Raw genomic sequence first — 15,597 nt, 5'->3', positions numbered from 1 at the left:
TCAGCTTGTCTTCCCTTTGTCTGCACTGTTGCAATGCTCCAAGGGACCCCCAATTTCATCAATTGTATGGTGCTCAATAATAGCAATGACACCAAAAAATTAGGAAGGAAAGTACTGGCAGAAATAAAACGTAAAAGTAGAGCCCCTTCCAACAGTTACACTCAGCAAATGCAGTAATATTTATCAGAAGTACGAAAACAGACTATTTATTACAGTGCAATGAGCTACTTCTTAGAGAATCTCTCTAGAGCATGGCACTAGTCAAGATTCTCAATTCATCCTATTTTTCATTTTGATATGCAGAGTGCAGATAGAACTTCTGAGACTGAAAAATTGAGTGAGTACAATTGAAACACATCTTTAGCTCCTTAAGCTGAAAGAGACTTTTGCATAGGATCATTTATCGCCTCAAAATTTCCATTAGATAATCAGTTATATTGCACAGTGGCCACATGAGGCAAATTAAATGATTTTCTGGCTTGCCCTATGTTACCCATGACACCTTTGAAAAATACTTGTGGGTTTACTGTCAAGGCTCACACTTAATGAATAATAGCCCCTGAGGAAAGATCAAGAGAATAACAAAAAGTTGTGAGTACTCAATGCATTCAGGAAAGAGAAATAGAAATCAATGGGGCAGATACCTCTCTGTACTTCTCTGGAAGAGTCACCAACTACTTATTTTGCTTCGTGCTTGAATTTAACTGGAAAGCAGATATGGCAGATAATGTGAATTAGGAGAATGACTGTGCTAATCAGCCCCTCAATTCTTCACTGCTATTTGATAATATTGTGGCAGATTAGATTTGGGCTGCAACTACTAATTGTGATGTTTCAGCTCATTACTTATTACCTATCTAACTCTGTCTTAAATATATTCAAAGACTTTATTTCCACATGATGATACTTCAGATCATCCATATATGCCAATATGCTACCTCCTACACCTAAGTATAGTGCTTTTACCAGTTCCCCTTTATCCACAGCAAGTTACATCTTTCAAAACCTTTAATAAATCAGTTATACATAACTTGCTTTCCACAAAAATGTTTTGATTAAGCTTAAATGCCTTTAGTGCTATAATGTCACAAATACAGTATTCACATTCATCATTCTCCTTAGACAGATGCTCAGATGACTGGACTGAATTTTCTTGATGTCAGGCTCTCTCTCTCTCTCTTTGAATAAAGGAACTACATTGCTGCTGGACTACAACTCCAACAACTAGCAACTTAAATATATTCAAAGACTTTGTTTCCACTGCCTATTTAAGTTGACTATTTCATTTGAAATATCATGATGATATTTCAAATTATTCATGTATGCTTGCTGATTGTAATTTTCCAGAATGTTCCCTTCTTTCCAATTCCTAATTATTCAGTTCTTTCTGGGATACTATTTACTGCATGTTCTTTGTTATGAAGACTGATGCAAAATACCTTTTTAATTCACCTGCTGAGCAAAACTTCTCTCTCCTTGACAACATGAAGTTGAGAGGAGTTCAGGGGTTATTATAGTAAGTAACAGCAAACTAATAAATAATGATTGAATGTCAGGCTGTCTGATAGTCTTGATCATTGCCAAATTCAGTCTGTGCAACTCAGATGAGATGGTTATGGAAGCTCTTAAGATCAGGATGGAGTGGATACAGACAAAAAGCGGCCTGAACATTGTTTGGACTGCAGAAGCATTTATAAGCTCCTGGCTCTATAGTGAATGGACATTTATTTGATGCTTCTTCCTATAATGACCTGATGGGATTCACCACTCAAGGAACCAGAAGAGCAGTCAGACCTTAGAAAGTGGAACTCAATTAGCATTATTACAAAAATAATACTGCCACTTTGCATGTCCCTTCTATCCACTCTCAACAGATTAAACCAAGCAGTCTAAGAAAAAAAAGTTATGAGCTGTATTCAGGTATACTTCCTGATCAATTTTAATTGTCTGCCTGTCTGGTTTACCCTCAAACCAGACAAAAAGCTTTTTAATCACTCTACTCATTAAGAAAAAAACTACGAGTCAAGGAGGACAGCAGACATTGATCCAAACAGAAAGTTCAAAGAAAGTTTGATCAAATTTTTTACCTCTGGGGAGACAGAACTACAATTATTACAACATGATGAGAATAGATTTCGCCTTCTGTCGCTTGGCAATTCAAACAGATAATGACATGACAGTTTACAAAGAGAATTACTCTTGTCTAACCAGACTAACAAAGAAAGAAACTGACCCTGGAATTTGGATTGTAAGCACTTATTTTGTAAGCACAAATCATGCATAAATGATATTTAATACAGGTCATAGCTCACCAGTGATCATTTCAGAGTGAAATAGTAGCCATTGAGAAATTGAGTTAATCACTTCAGGGCAGGTTTGTGCATCTGAATCTTTTCCAGAATCAGATATACTTCTAATGGCATCATTATTTGTCCACTTCCACCCATGCCAACATAAATTGAAAATCTTTGGTTCAACCTAGGCTTCCATTAATAACACTGACAGGAAGGGTTTCCACTCACTAGGTATACAGGGAAAAATGAATCATACTAAGAACTCCCTAAGTGCATGCCATTTCCTGTGAAATTCACATGATTACCCTCACAACTCTCAGACAAAGCTGCCAGATGTTTTGCATGACTTGCACTGTCCAGCTGTTTTAGAGATAATGGTTACACACTCTCACAGTCCTACCCTAGAAACCACCTGCCAATACAATGACAGCTATGAAAAACAGCAGAACTGATAGAACTACTATTAGTCTTCTGTCCAGGTCACCCTGCAGTACATGATCAATGGCTGCAAAGATTTCATCATCCATGTGAGGCATGCTGCACAGTGCATTCATCGGAAGACAGTGGCCAGAGGGGGAGCAGCATACTTGGGGGAAATGAAATGCAGGGTGAAGTATAGTTGGAGCAAGAGGCGCAGGAGATAAGCTGGGTCATCAGTGGACACCCTAGCTGAACTCCACATGCTACATCTCTGAGCGAAGTGGAGGATGGAAGCATTAATGGCAAGGCAATAAGGAACTCCTGAATAGAAAGATGCTTTTTCCAAAGAATCTGTTGAACAATAGATCTCAATGCAAGCAACCATACCTCTCTATGTACAGTGCTTAATAATACCACAAATCACAGGTTATTCATGGGCAAATAGATGACAAATAGACCATAAGACCATAAGACAAAGGAGTGGAAGTTGGCCATTCGGCCCATCGAGTCTGCTCCGCCATTTCATCATGAGCTGATCCATTCTCCCATTTAGTCTCACTCCCCCGCCCTCTCACCATAATCTTTGATGCCCTGGTTACTCAGATACCTATCAATCTCTGCCTTAAATACACCCAATCACTTGACCTCCACTGCTGCCCATGGCAGCAAGTTCCACAGATTCACCACCCTCTGGCTAAAAAAATTTCTTCACATCTCTGTTCTGAATGGGCGCCCTTTAATCCTTAGGTCATGCCCTCTCATACTAGACTCCCCCACCATGGGAAACAACTTTGCCACATCCACTCTGTCCATGCCTTTCAACATTCGAAATGCTTCTACGAGGTCCACCCTCATTCTTCTAAACCCCAAGGAGTACAGTCCAAGAGCAGTCAAACGTTCGTCATTTGTTAACTCTCTCATTCCCGGAATCATTCTAGTGAATCTTCTCTGAACCCTCTCCAACGTCAGCACATCCTTTCTTAAATAAGGAGACCAAAGCTGCACATAGTACTCCAAGTGAGGTCTTACCAGTGCCTTATAGAGCCTCAACATCACATCCCTGCTCCTATAATCTATTCCTCTAGAAATGAATGCCAACATTGCATTCGCCTTCTTCACCACCGACTCAACCTGGAGGTTAACCTTAAGGGTATCCTGCACGAGGACTCCCAAGTCCCATTGCATCTCAGAACTTTAAATTCTCTCCCCATTTAAATAATAGTCTGCCCATTTATTTCTTCTACCAAAGTGCATGAACATACACTTTCCAACATTGTATTTCATTTGCCACTTCTTTGCCCATTCTCCCAATCTATCCAAGTCTCTCTGCAGACTCCCTGTTTCCTCAGCATTACTGGCCCCTTTGTATCTTTGTATCATCAGCAAACTTAGCCACAAAGCCATCTATCCCATAATCCAAATTGTTGATGTACAATGTAAAAAGAAGCGGCCCCAACACGGACCCCTGTGGAACACCACTGGTAACTGGCAGCCAACCAGAATGGAATCCCTTTATTCCCACTCTCCGTTTCCTGCCAATCAGCCAACGCTCTATCAACTTTGACCAGTAATAGTAATTCTTGATATCTTCTTTTAAAGGATATCCTGCACTGAGCCACTGATCTATTGCTGAACAGGCTCAGTATAGCTGTTTTCACTGCCATGTAGATCACCCTGACATATATAATGAGGTCTTTAAAAAAATGTCAGCATTCTTTTCAACTGAGTAGGCATTCTCACACCTGAGAATGTGAGAGCTGTGACCTTCTCCGATGGGCTCTCACTGTCGTTGCCCTGTTGGTCTCCTAGTTGCCAGCACACATACACATCACTTGTTTGCTAAATCCCTAGATTTTCTTTCTTTTCTTTCATGACAGCCTTATTGTGTGTTGTTGATATCTAGTTGCCCCGGGGAATATGCCCGTCAGTAATTGATGTGCACAAAACTGTCAGCTGTTGCATTCATTTAGGTCCTATCCAGTCAGGTATGGGTCCTGATGAAGGGTCGCAACTGAAACTTTAACTGTCCATTTCCCTCCTGGCCCATTGACTTACTTCAGCTTCTTTGTGCGTTCCCAGCATCTGCAGTTTCCTGTGACGGCTAAGATCTTGCTTTAGTCATATTTATTGGCTGAAACAATCCCAATGCTTTCTCAAATTTCTGAATTCCACTATTTTGTGCAAGAAAAAGCAGATGGATGTTATCACTACACAAAACCCAGTTCAGCACACCAAATTTCCAAATTCTAGGCTATACTTCATAACTTATTTGCACCATTGAAATAGCAAGCAGTCCAAGTCTGAGCTTATCCTGTGATGTTGAGCTATATTCCTGAAACTGTGCCAATCTCTGAGGTTCAAGAAGCAACAATATGTTTTCCAGTACTCCTACATCAAGATATGTTTGAGGTAGTGCATGGTTTGGGGCTTAGTGGACTACACTTTGATTCTTGGACAATGTATGGTATTATACATTTAAACCAGACCTCTTTGACATTCTTCATAACAAAGTTCAGAATGTCAGTAATGGATTAATACAGTGGTCCCCAATCCAGATGGCCGATATTTACGTGCCAGGTGGCACCTAATTAATTAGCTTGTTTATTTTGGCTTTTTTCTTAAAGATGTGCTGGGTGCGTTCCAGCTACTGCTGCACCCCTGCATGCTTCACGGACCGGTATTGGTCCGAGGCCCGGAGGTTGGGGACCACTGGATTAATACATTTTAATCAGTACTGAATGAACCTTTGATCTTTAACTGTTCTCACTCCAGCAACATTGCTGAAGAACTCTATTCTTGTGCAACATCTCTTTATTTTGTTTGGAGATGGCCCATTTTTTTTGTAAGCTTCAAATGCTTTAAGGCTATAGAATTTGTGCAATGAGACGAAAATCATGTAATATTGTACGAACAATCAAAGGATCATTAACTCTGATTCAAGAAGAATAACTAGAAAAGAGCTGATGATATTTAAATTAGACAAGTTCTGAAGACTATTCAATAGTTGGATTGAGATCACAGGTGGTTGAACTTGAAGCTGACTGCTTAATCTTCATCCTGCAGGTGACTCCTGCATACTGGAAGACAGCAAACGTGACTCTATTATTTAAGAAATGAGAGAAAGAGAGACAACCTTGAAGCATCAACCCATCGCCTAATATTGGTAATAGGGTAAATCAGGTTATCCGTATAAAAAAAAGATGTGATATCAGGATACTTAGATGTGATATTAGAACACTACGATTTGGCATGGATTTCTGAATGGGAAATCATATTTGGTTTAATCTATCAGAGCTCTTTGAGGATGCACTGTACCTACTAAGATAGGAGAGGTATAGTCAGTGGTGATGGCGTATATGGATTTTCTATAAATTCCCACACAGCAGGTTGCTGGACAAGTTTATTGCACATGGTATTGGAGATAAGGTATTGGCAGAGACACTAGAAAATAAAAAAAACAAATAAACCGATTCTTACTGCTCAGATCTCCTTTGTCTCCATTCACCTCAAACCCCATCTTTCTCACCTGCCCTGGGAAAAATGATTCTGACCATCTACCCTATAAAGACCTCCACTACTACTCTCTGTTTCCAATCAGCCTTCCAATTTTGGATCCAATGGCATATAGAAAATGTGAGATTATCTACTTAGGTAGATAAAATAGAAATATTTAATGTTCTTTAAATTGATAAAAGATTGAGAAATCTTGATTTAAAAGGGATTTGGGTGCCCTAGGACGCATGTCACTGAAGGTTCACATAACTAGAAGAAGATATACTCACTTCAGAGGAAGTCCGCAAAAACTCACTAAACTAGATCTGGGAATGCCAAATTTATGTTATATGGAGAGGCCGAGTCAATTTGGACTTGATACTTCTAGAGTGAAGGGTGACATGATTGAAACCCAAAACTTCTACAAAGCTTGACAGGATAGACGCAGAGAGAACATTTCCCCAGCTAGGGAATCTAGAAACTGGGATTAGAGTCTTAAAATAAGAGATGGACCATTTACGACTAAATGTGAATATATTTCGTCACTCAGAGAGTGTTGCTGCTTTGGGACTGTCTTCCCCAGTGGGTAGTGGAGGCAAAGTCACTGATTTCATTCAAAATAAGGATGGTAGATTTCTAGATACTTGAGCAATGAAAGCTTATTGGACACAGGGAACAAGAATGGTATTTGAGCTAAAAGATCAAACATTTTTATGTTCTATTCCTTAATACATCTTTAGAAAGTAAAATTTCAAGCATATAAGAGCTGAGTTAGGCTTATGGAACTTCCAAGAAAGGTGAGACTCTTACTTTCTGATGGAATTACCTTTTACACATGGCTATTTGCTTCTAATATTCAGTACTTGTACAAAATCTCTAAGCTATACTAATGGCCGTAGATTCTTAATGGACCACCTGCAAAAGGATTAAAGTTGAAATCAATTGACATAGCTACATTAACTAAAAAAAATAAGAAAGCGAGGCCAGACAGCACAGCCATGAACAGTTCAGGCTTGAATCATGAAATTCATTAATAATGCACTTTAGTACACATTCGCCAAAGAAGGACTGACCTTCTGAAACTGATGGGCTGACTTAAGAATAACAAGCTAGGCAGTTTAAATGGATCAGCACGGACTAAATGAGCCAAAGGACCTGTTTCAGTGCTATACCTTTCCGGGACTGTAAGCTAGATGGTTTGGTTAAGCACCAGGGAGGAAGAGAGAAAACAGGGAATTATAGACCGGTCAGCCTGACGTCGGTGGTGGGAAAGATGCTGGAGTCAATTATAAAAGATGAAATTACGACACATCTGGATAGCAGTAACAGGATCGGTCCGAGTCAGCATGGATTTACGAAGGGGAAATTGTGCTTGACTAATCTTCTGGGATTTTTTGAGGATGTAACTATGAAAATGGACAAGGGAGAGCCAGTGGATGTAGTGTACCTGGACTTTCAGAAAGCCTTTGATAAAGTCCCACATAGGAGATTAGTGGGCAAAATTAGGGCACATGGTATTGGGAGCGGAGTACTGACATGGTTTGAAAATTGGCTGGTTGACAGAAAACGAAGAGTAGCGATTAATGGGTCCCTTTCGGAATGGCAGGCGGTGACCAGTGGGGTACCACAGGGTTCAGTGCTGTAAACAGCACAGCTGTTTACAATATATATTAATGATTTAGATGAGGGAATTAAAAGTAACATTAGCAAATTTGCCGATGACACAAAGCTGGGTGGCAGTGTGAAATGTGAGGAGGATGTTATGAGAATGCAGGGTGACTTGGAAAGGCAGGGTGAGTGGGCAGATGCATGGCAGATGCAGTTTAATGTGGATAAATGCGAGGTTATCCACTTTGGTGGTAAGAACAGGAAGGCAGATTATTATCTAAATGGAGTCAAGTTAGGAAAAGGGGAAGCACAACGAGATCTAGGTGTTCTTGTACATCAGTCACTGAAAGCAAGCCTGCAAGTACAACAGGCAGTGAAGAAAGCTAATAGCATGCTGGCCTTCATAACAAGGGGAATTGAGAATAAGAGCAAAGAGGTCCTTCTGCAGCTGTACAGGGCCCTGGTGAGACCACACCTGGAGTACTGTGTGCAGTTTTGGTCTCCAAATTTGAGGAAGGACATTCTTGCTATTGAGGGACTGCAGCGTAGGTTCATAAGGTTAATGCCCGGGATGGCGGGACTGTCATATGTCGAAAGATTGGAGCGACTGGGCTTGTATATTCTTGAATTCAGAAGGCTGAGAGGGGATCTTATTGAAACATGTAAGATTATTAAGGGATTGGACACGCTGCAGGCAGGAAGCATGTTCCCGCTGATGGGTGAGTCCAGAACCAGAGGCCACAGTTTAAGAATAAGGGGTAGGCCATTTAGAACGGAGTTGAGAAAAAACTTTTTCACCCAGAGAGTGGTGGATATATGGAATGCTCTGCCCCAGAAGGCTGTGGAGGCCAAGTCTCTGGATGCTTTCAAGAAAGAGATGGATAGAGCTCTTAAAGATAGCAGAATCAAAGGTTATGGGGATAAGGCAGGAACTGGATACTGATTGTGGATGATCAGCCATGATCACAGTGAATGGTGGTCCTGGCTCGAAGGGCCGAATGGCCTACTCCTGTACCTATTGTTTATTGTCATAGGTTGTGAATTCAAACAATAAAAAGGCAGAATAATAAAACTGCTTGAATGAGTCTAAATTGCTCTCTATCACAACGTTTCTAATACACACATTTCAATTCAAATATCAAGAGCAATTGAGAGAAATACTTATCAGTTCAAGCAGCATCTGTGGACAGAGGAAGAGACTCAATGCTTCAAACTGATGACCTCAACCAATGCAGAATACTTCTAGCATCATCTGCTTTTATCTCCTGTTCAAACCTCATTCATGTGAACTCAAATGAACAGAGACACTACATACATTACAAACTCTATTGAGAGTGAACGCAGCAGGCCAGGCAGCACCTATAGGAAGAGGTACAGTCGATGTTTTGGGCTGAGACCCTTCATCAGGACAGCCTGGCCTGCTGCATTCACCAGCAACTTTTATGTGTATTGTTTGAAATCCCAGCATCTGCAGATTTCCTCGTGTTTGCATTTTGAAACTCTATTGAGAGATGTCTTCCACAGCTGAGTGCAAAATTTCTGTTTCATTGCTCACAATCAACAACCTGACTATTTTGTAAGAAACTAAAAACAAGCCAGAAATTTTGCGTGCATGCATAAATTGATTATGACATTCCCATTTTCTTATCTTCCTCGATCTTCTTTAGTTGCACTACGGCTTTTCAGATGGTCAACTATCATCATTACATCATTATACAACTTTCTTCATTGGAATCTAGCTCAGTCGGATTGCCTCACTTGACCTCACTCCTAATAATCCAAACATAGCCCCAGCAATACCACCTCCTCCATCTCACATTACTGCAGTGATATGTGTGATGGACTCCCGAAAGGATCTATCTTTAGATGCCACTGCTTTGTTATTCATGTGTTGTATTTTTTGGTGACATCATCCTTACAAATGGGTTCTGCCATTGGACATCGCATGAGCACCGACTGGCTGCAAGTCTATCTTTCCATTAACTCTTTCCACACTGTACTGTCTCAATAATCCCTGTCCTGGATAAATTTAAATACCCTTCAGATGAACACTGGGGAAGAGCAGCACTCATTTCTGGTTGCAACAAGAAACTTCTATCATTTGTCTCAGGCTAAAGCAGCTAGTGTCACATTCATTCTATTAATTTTCAATATCATGTAATTTCTATCGCCAACACCATTGCTCCCAGCACTCATGGAGATGGGTAAGTGAAGGAAGCGGGTGACTATGTCCTTAAACATACATCCTTGCATTTGTCAACTTTAACCTTAATGTTTCCAGTCTTTTCCTGTCTACTCTCAGCTTCTTCATTTTCATCTTAGCTCATCCAAAATTCTGCTGCCTATGGACCATCCAGAACCAAGTCCTACACAGTCATCAAATGAAGCCTTATGGTCTTTCAAGGCTTCAGATTAACAAAACCTCAAATTCAGAATTTCTGTGTTGAACTTACTTCTTGGTTATATTTGTTCCTATCATCATGGCCTCTTCTAGCCTTGTAACTGTTGTCAGCAAGTACTCTCTATTCCCCCCCAAACTGTCTTCTCTTCTCACATTCTCTTTGCCTAGGTACCATCCTTTAGGCCCCATGTGTTGGAATGCCCCTTCAGTAGTTAACAGTGGCTGCCTGCCATTGGCCATCGGTTCAGCAGTAGGGACAACATCAGGATATTTAAGGTCAGTTAAGGGAAGTATGTACCATGGCATTGGTAGATGCATCAAAGTCACAACCTTGCATTTACTGTAAATAATACTGCAAAATATAGAATTTCACAGGAGTCTAATCAGTGTGGCAAACATTAGTGGATGACTCTAAGCTTGGCCAAAGAGGTAAGCTTTAAAGAGATTAATGACAATATGTTCAAACTGGAAATTCCATGATTTACAGTCTAGACAGCTGAAGAACTGATTAATACAGGCCATCCTTGAGTGATGAATGGGTTCCATTTTTATCTTCACTTTTGTCCATTATTCAGAGATTACATAAAAATCACTTGTTATGATAATTATACATTCACAGTATTGTACTGAATGACATCTAAGGCACATAAGATTGATAAGAAAGAACAATAATTGAAAGTGGAAATAGAGTGTGAGAAAGAGAGGGGGGAAACTAGTTCTTGCATTCATAGGAATGAATATATTCAAGCTCCAAGATCGCTTATTGTCATTCTTCCTTAGATGAATGTAAAGGAGAACAAAATGATTGCTATTCAAGATCTGTTGCTATATTAAAATAAGCATAAAGAACATAATAAAAAACATAAAAACAATATACATATGTTGGACTTCAGAATTTAATAATGTTGTGAGAGCTTGTTCATAAGTATGTAGGGTTGAGCAAAATCAGTGACACCAGAATTGAAGAATCTGGAAATCTGTAGAGATCATTCATCAATTTATTACTTTCTAATAGTATTATTTTAAAATAAAGAACAAGTTGTTTCATAATTATGAACTTTAAGCATATCAATTGCAAAGTGCTTTTCATTGAAAAGAAGTTTTGAAAGAATTTAAATGTGTTTCTCTGGAAAATGACTGAGGATTTAATGAATAAACGCAGATTTTTGAAAGTAGAAAATAGCTGAGTTTCACATTAAATATTCCAATAATTTCTGAAATAAAATACCACAGAGTCTTTCTTCCTTTCTGAAAGTGTTATTATTCTTTACACATGGCTGTGCCTCATCATGTGTATTGGGATTACAATATTTTTTGAATAATATGTTGAAAGTTCTACTGTAACACACTAAATGCTCCTAACATCCAGAAATTGAATAATTTTTTCTAAAGTCATTGTATTCCTTGAAAAATATTAGCTTAGTGAATTATTTGAAGAGTAATCATCCTGAATGTATAGAAAAATGGCACTTCTTCTTGTACTGTGGACTAGTTTTATAATTCATGATTTTAAAAACTCGTATTAACAAACTAAGATAAAATGCTACAGATTAAAGTGCTGACTGATGGTTAAAGGATAGAAACTCCATTTGGCAATGATTAATATTGAGTACTGAATATGTTTGTCCCAGATTGCTTTCTCTGCAATCTTGGCAGAGGTTTTAATCCAATTAAAATAAATTTGTTCATGCTTCTATTAAACAAACAATACGGGTTTTGATATAGACATATTACAACCTACCTCACTGTCAACCTGCGCTGCTCTTCCTCTCTGCAGTAGCACATATATTCTGCACTCTGTTATTGTTTTACTTTGCTCTACCTCAATGCACGGTTTTAATAAATTAATCTGTAGACAAGACATGTTTTCCACTGTACCTCAGTCAATAATAAACCAATTTACCAATTTAAGTATTCATACAATAACATTGGAAATCATTTCATCTTTTAATAGATAAGTCACAAAGCAATAAGGAACTTTAATTTTAAAAGTCCCAGGGCGGCAGTAAGAAAAAACTGAGGTGCAAACAGTTGTCTGGAAATTGATTGCACGCTGCTATTTATTTTAGCATCACGTAACCAGATAATGACTTACCTTGAAGTATAATGGAATACTTGGGTCAGCTTACACCACTCTGGAAGTTATAACAGGCAGTTTGATTTGCTTTTTCTATGCAAGAAGTGCTTCAAGTGATGCCAATCACTGTGCAGAATCATCAAGGAAAATAGGCCCTGATGTTCCAAGAAAGATCGGCACTGATCACCAATCTTTACCCACACATGTACCCACCACACTTCTATGCCCCCACAAGAATCCAATCTCCTCTCCTGACCCTACAAGCTTCTGAGGTTCCAGGCACTCCTGAGACACAGATCACAGACCTGGTTCCCTGAGCTCCTCTACCCCAACCCTCTGATACCCTGAGCCCCATCTCGCTGACTCCCCACAGCAACTAGAAACTTCCAAGGCAAATCTTACACCACTGCACTACAAGGTCTTGACCTCCTGATAGACAACCTGGCAAACAGCATCCCTTCTCATGGCTCATTCCAGGTCTTGATCTTCCAGCTGCTGATCCCACCCATTGCACCAGCACTCCCACCAATAATTCCCAACTAGAAATCCAACTGCCATTAACGGAAAGCAAACTGTAGGTGCTGAAATCTGAAACAAAAACAGAAATAATGAATGAACTCAGCCGCTCAAGCAGGAAGAGAAATCTGCCGATGTTTTGGATTAAGGAAGGGTAATTGATCTGATCTGGAACGTTAGCTGTTTCCTCTTTCCACAGACGCTGATTGACTGGCTGTGTTCTTCCCGCATTTCTGCTTTGTTCCAATGCCGACATTGGGTGCACGGTAGCACAGCGGTCAGCGTAACATTATTACAGCTCAGGATGGCGGAGTTTCAATGTTCAATTCCAGCACCATCGGTACGTCCTCCCAGCAGAATGTGTGGATTTTCCCCGGTTTCCTCCCACAGTCCAAGGACGTACCGAGTATGTTAGCTGGTCACTGTAAATTGTCCTTCGATTTACTGGGGTTGTTGGGGTTGCTGGACTAGCGTAGCTCAAGGGGCCACATTATATCACTAAATAAATAAATTTATTCTCAGCTGGCATATTTATCTTCATATACTGTTTGTACCTCAGATACTCCTGATGCCTACATCAACATTATAATAGCCATTGGCACGTACAAACGTGTTGCCCAACAATTAGCAGGGCAACATTTTCAGGTTGGGGAAGGACATATATGCCATAAGATATTGTCATCCTGAGCTCCTAATTTAAAGCAAAAAGCAAAGCAGAAAATTCCAAATCCACTTCCTGTGATGCTCCACTTATTAAAGTTATGGTTGAACAGTCCTCATCACCAACTTCCGATGGTGTCTTCTACACTGGTAACCCATTCTTGGATTTCAACACCATGAGGATACAAGTTGGGGGAAGATACGAGTATCTCAATGGGACTGTGGCTGGCTGAAATATTCAAAGATGGAAACATAAGAAGAAGCAAGTTCATCCATTATCTTTAGCTGTTTGTAATTTTTTGACGTACACTCAGTGGCTGCATATTACGTGGCCAATGCCAGTACGTCTGTATGTTTGTGGTCTTCTGCTGCTGTAGCTCATCCTTTTCAAGGTTCAAGGAGTTGTGCTTTCAGAGATGCTCTTCTGCACACCACTGTTGTAATGCGTTGTTATTCGAATTACAGTTGCCTTCCTATCAGCTTGAAGCTGTCTGGCCACTCTCTTCTGGCCTCTCTCATTTACAATCCATTTTCACCCACAGAATTGTCACTCACTGCATGCTTTTTGCACCATTCCATGTAAACTCTTGAGATTGTTGTGCGTGAAAACCCCAGGAAATCAGCAGATTCTGAGGTACTGAAGCCATCCTGTCTGGCACCAGCAATCACTCCACAGTCAAAGTCACTAAGACCACATTTCTTCCCCATTCTGATGTTTGGTCTGAACAACAACTGAACATCTTGACCATTTCTGCATGTTATTATGCATTGAGTTGCTGCCACATGATTGGCTGATTAGATATTTGCATTAACAAGCAGGTGTAGAGGTGTACCTAATTAAGTGGCCACTGAGTGAGTTATTTAAATATTAAGTTAATGGCTATCCAAGAAATCAGTTACGTTATTGAAATTGGAAAAGCTGTTCCCTCAGAATAACCTTAAATGCAGATTGATGAAGCTTTTATGTACAAAATAATTTCATCTCCTCTCTTGTATTGCCACTTCCACATTTATGTGAAATTATCAACTGGTTGTCATATTTTAAAGCTCACGCTCTACTCCACTGACCTCAAGCATGTCTAGGTCAATTTCTGTTTGATTATAGTGAGATATTAGTTGGATTAATCAGTGCAGTTAAAGTATTAGCCAAGGTATCTTCCAAATCAGCCATGACGGGCAACACATTTACACAGCTGCCACCTGGAAGACCCAAGCAAATCCTGCTAATACTCTCAAGTTCAATCCTCATGGCTCACTCTAGTCCGAATACAACTTATCACCAGAATCCAGTTACTGACTAAGGTGAATGATTATGAAAAATTGCAAAGTAACTTTGGCATCAGTGATAGAATGGTAAGTATACGTATGTGAAAATGGTATTGAAATGTTTTAAAATGTACAATTACATTATCAATGTTTGCTGAAGCTGCCAAAATGTGTGCTTGTCGTAGTCAGACTTTATTGCTCAAACCTGTCCCAACAAGCCTCAGCCACAGCATTAAAATGATCTGATTGTGATTAAACTCTTCACAGTGGTAATTTGTCCAGTGCTCAGGATGTGTTCCCAGGTACAAGAAACAGAACTTAAGAGGGTTTAATATAGAAATACTTAGAGAGACATGTTAGGGTAGATTACTAACATGGCAGTATTGCCTCATGGCTTTTTACAGAGCCTGGCTATGAGCGCTGGTGTTGGTCAGACTGGGACTGCACTGTGCAACCACAAGGCACTGAGCTGGGGGTCCCAGGACTGCACCCTGACAGAGAGGCTGGGCAGTCTGTGAACAAATTATGACACAAAGCCAACATAAGAAAGTTATTTAAACAATGAGTGATTAATCATTGACCTGGAGCTTGTGATGACAATGACACAGATCTTATCAGCATTTATCATAATAATTACAGCAATATCTGGAGTAAGCATAAAGAAATCCAACCGCAGCATTTAGTGAATGGTTATGACTCTATAGAGGGCACTGATTTGCAGCTCTCCTGAACAGAATCTGCAGAAATTCGTCAACTGGCAAAAATATCAGGTTTTTAGGAACAATGCTTGTTTATGAGACCTTAAGGTGTTGTATTGCTGCATGAATTGTAACTAACTGTTTAATAACATCTTAAAGTGATTT

General features: G+C 39.8%; 1 protein-coding gene across 7 annotated transcripts in view; it reads right to left on the bottom strand.

Moving 5' to 3' along the window:
• Positions 1–15,597, bottom strand: part of LOC134353064 (rho guanine nucleotide exchange factor 9) — a 314,061-nt gene that overhangs the window by 159,061 nt on the left and 139,403 nt on the right. The window contains exon 1 of one of the 7 annotated variants that reach the window (XM_063060927.1): positions 11,957–11,981. The exons of the other annotated variants lie outside the window; for them this stretch is intronic. The gene's annotated coding sequence lies outside the window, so the exon portion shown is untranslated. Of the gene's footprint in view, positions 1–11,956; positions 11,982–15,597 lie in introns of those variants that run through there. 7 annotated transcript variants of the gene reach the window in all.

The sequence above is a fragment of the Mobula hypostoma genome, chromosome 10, assembly GCF_963921235.1.
Source record: "Mobula hypostoma chromosome 10, sMobHyp1.1, whole genome shotgun sequence".
NCBI lineage: Eukaryota > Metazoa > Chordata > Chondrichthyes > Myliobatiformes > Myliobatidae > Mobula > Mobula hypostoma.
Note: the sequence above shows the minus strand (reverse complement) of the source record. Positions and strands in the feature narration are given on the sequence as shown.